Genomic DNA, 3,919 nt, shown 5'->3' on the forward strand with positions numbered 1-3,919 from the left:
TGAATGTATTTTTTTTATTTTTTAGTTTGAGAAAACAACAGCATTACAGAAAATATCTACATATTATTTAACAGTTTTATAAGACATTTATAGTTTTCTACTTATGGATATTTTTTTTTTACAAACTTTGAATTATATAAACTAGAAATTTAACACAAAAAAAACTGAAAAAATAGGTATGGTTTGTATATTTTAATGAGGAAAGTATGTTAGAGAATATGTTACTTTATAAAAATATTGGTAAATTAAAAATCAAAATATAATACCATTATGATTTTCAACGGGGGTTCTAGCAGTGCGCAGGTATTTTATTTATTTATTTTTATTTTATTAGGGAAATCAACAGTTCTACATACATATTTTTAGTAAACAAACAGATACAGTGTATAAACTCAGAACCAATAACAGATTTCCACATAGTATACAAAGTTAGTAAAGAATATATATATTACATATCAAATAAATACAAACAATTTATACATATAAAAATGTTATTTTCAAGTACTCAATAATCAAAGATTTTTTAAATATTAATTTTAAGAACATTAAGTTACTGTAAATTGGGCGGGATAAGGACAAAAATTCTTGAAGAGAGGATAAGGAGGGGGGGGGGGGGGGAGATGTACATATTTATTATTATAATGTCTACTAAGTTACATAACACATTTTTAGTTTAAATTTTAAATCTGACAGAGTGATGTTTGTATAATCTATATTTTTAAATTTTGTATTGTACATTGAAAAAGTCCTACGAAAAAAAGCATTTTTAACATACGATGTCTTACTTGTTGGTACATGAAACAGGTGGTACCGTCTACAAATCCTGGCTGGCACATGTATTGTTATTAAACCAAGCAGCTCTGTACAGTCAACCATTCCTGTCACAATTTTGTAAAGCAGTAGTTGGTCCGCACACACTCTGCGGTATTGTAGAGAAATGATTCCATGGAAGGTGGAGGCAGTGAGAGTAGATACATAAGAAATACCGGTTTTATATATAAACAAAATAAATCAATATCGACAAAGACTTAATTATAAAAGTGTAGCATTCTCGGGATTGCTGCATTTTTATTATTTCTCATACTAGATGCCTCAACATAAAATAGTTGGTTCAATGTTGTGTTTTTGGTTCAATTGAGTTTAGTGAGAAACTTGATGACAGCTCGAAACTCAATTTTATCAATACTCAGTATTTTTCTGGACTGACTCACTTAGTCCGTGTAACTTGGAAACTAATAACTCACTATTTATATGACTCCTAATATATATTAGTGATGAGTCACACTATTTAAGTACTCATGTATATTAGAATCCCTACCTTTATCCCTAATTAGTAACCCTTCCATTCTGTAAATTTTTGGACCTACCCCTTATACGTATCAATTTTTAAGCAAAATATTTTTAAGCCTTTGTGAAACAAATTTACATATCTCCGCTAGTTAAATGTAGGTACTTAAAATAAATCAAACTACATAATATGGAAATCCTTTAACTACTCTGGATTTTAGCTGTGTATTAATTTTTTCTAGTGTTTATTGTTTATTGTTAGTATTTTTTTTCAGATATCTGAAAAAAAAAATAACCAGGTTTTACATCATATTGTTCATAATATTTGGGTTTAAAAGTTAGTGAAAAAAAAACATTTCATAAAGTTAAAAGGTTGCTAAACGTTGTTTTAAATGGTAATAATTATTTATTAAATCTAAGCTTCCACATTTACAAATATAATTATATACGCCACTGGCCATTAGTCTTCATTTTCTTACAGAAGCTGAACTTTGCTCTTTTTTTTATTATTTATTTGACAAAAATATATATTTAAACTTTTTACTTATTTTTATGTATATACATACACATACATCACCTTAGTACTAAATAGATGTGGCCTTAGAAAATGTACCTAATGTATTTAATGTTTTAAGTTTAGTGAACGCAATCATAATTTATATTATAAATAGGTATATGCGTACATTTGTATTAAACCTTTTTTCAATTACTTGAATGACTTAACTACTACCTACTGATTTCGAAACACAATTTATAATTTAAAAAAAAAAAAAATTCCCAAAATATTTGCAAGTAGGTACCTAAACGACAATATTCATCCATTCGGTGCGAGTATGTTTTAAGAGTAAGAAACAAATTAATATAGTAAAAACATATTTAAAGAGAGGCTGAGTTTTAAGACTAGTAAAGGTTTTTCAGTGGTTTTCAACAATATCTTAATATAATTGACACATTTCAATAGTATATCACAAAGCGTGCTTCTAATATTCATTATAAAAATGTATTATTTTTAAGTTTATTTGACACTTTTTTTGCAAATATTTATTTAAATTCAGTGATACGAATTGTACCGCCCTAATAAACGAATTATGGAGATTAGGTTGAGTAAAATATTTAGGTAAACAATTTTTGTTTATTAGAGTTTATTATACACATTTATGCTATTATATTTTAGTTACAAACAAGAAAGGAATAGGAGACACAAATAAATCATATGTTTGGTTTCACTGTTTTTATAATGTAAAATATCAACAGCTGTTTGAGATTAATAAATGAAAAGCACACAGCTGAGATCCATTAAACATGTAGAATATGATACTTATATAATTTAAACATCACATTATAAAAGCTAATGTTTATAAGAGAATATAAAATCTATATATTAAGGCATGGATTCCAAATGATATGTGTGTGGCGTTTTCAGTTCAGTAGAAAATTTACAAGTGCCTAAAGTTTGCATAATATGTATGAGGAGTCATTCACAGTGGGATCGATAACAGGGTTCAGGGTGTTTTGTGTGTAAATATATGTATTTAATATTAATATTTGTGGGTACTCCCAAAATCTTGAACCCACTTTTGAATACTGCATTTAAAGTAACTAATACATGATTACGGAGGGTAACTTTTAATTAAGAAATAATAATGTTTGAAAAAGTGCTTGTATTTCCATATATTAGTGGACAATATTTTATATTATGAAAATTGAGAATGATGCATATGGAAAAGAGTGTACATTCAGAAGAAAAGTGCCATTAAACTAATATTGTTTTTATCAATTAAAGATTACAATTTTGAATTTACAAATATGCAGTACTTATATTTCTAAATATATTACGTACCTTCCGAAGTTTGACACGATCAGTGCCCGAATTACTTAGGAGGATTTATTTCTTGATTGTTATGTTAACATTGTTTTTAAGTGCCATAAGCTCGAAGGATTTACAGTTATTAATCAATATTGACTAGTCTCGAAGAAGGCAAATATGAATCGTGATTCCGAGTGGGGAAGTTAGTCATTTGCACACTTCGTTGATTGATATTAATGCAAACGTTATGATTATCCACGAACATTAAGTTTAAAAAAGTGCATTTACATACTTATTCTTAATTATAAAATTACATAATACATCATATGAATATTATTCATTTTAGAACTTAAGATATAACAATACTGAAATGTTACTTGATATCTATTAGCAAAAATTAATTTTAGTTAGAAAATTGTTTAAAGAAGCTGTTTTTGTTTTTTATTAAATAAAATGTGTATTATCTTATTTTGTTTTAAATTATTAACATTTAAAATTTCCTCCCTTTTTTATAAATATTATGATAACAGTAAAGTTATATTTGGAGCATTTATGTTTTAGCGCACAGTGTTGGATTCATTAATACACACCGCACGCTTAGAAAAGTATCGTAGATGTTTGGCTTAGAGAGAAGTGACTATTCGCGTGCTGATATGGAGTCTGTGTAAATATTTCCAGCCTACGAAAATGTAGAAAGTTATAAAAATGTAAGCATATTTGTACAGGTAATGTGCATAAATTAATAACAGAAAATGAGAAAGTATGTCATTTTAGTTTTTTAATTATCTTAATATAAAATTCCAGTCAATTTCACCTAGCTACAGA

This window comes from Micrasema longulum, unplaced genomic scaffold (assembly GCF_059751315.1).
Source record: "Micrasema longulum isolate JH-2025_06_02 unplaced genomic scaffold, ASM5975131v1 h1tg002740l, whole genome shotgun sequence".
Taxonomy (NCBI): Eukaryota; Metazoa; Arthropoda; class Insecta; order Trichoptera; family Brachycentridae; genus Micrasema; species Micrasema longulum.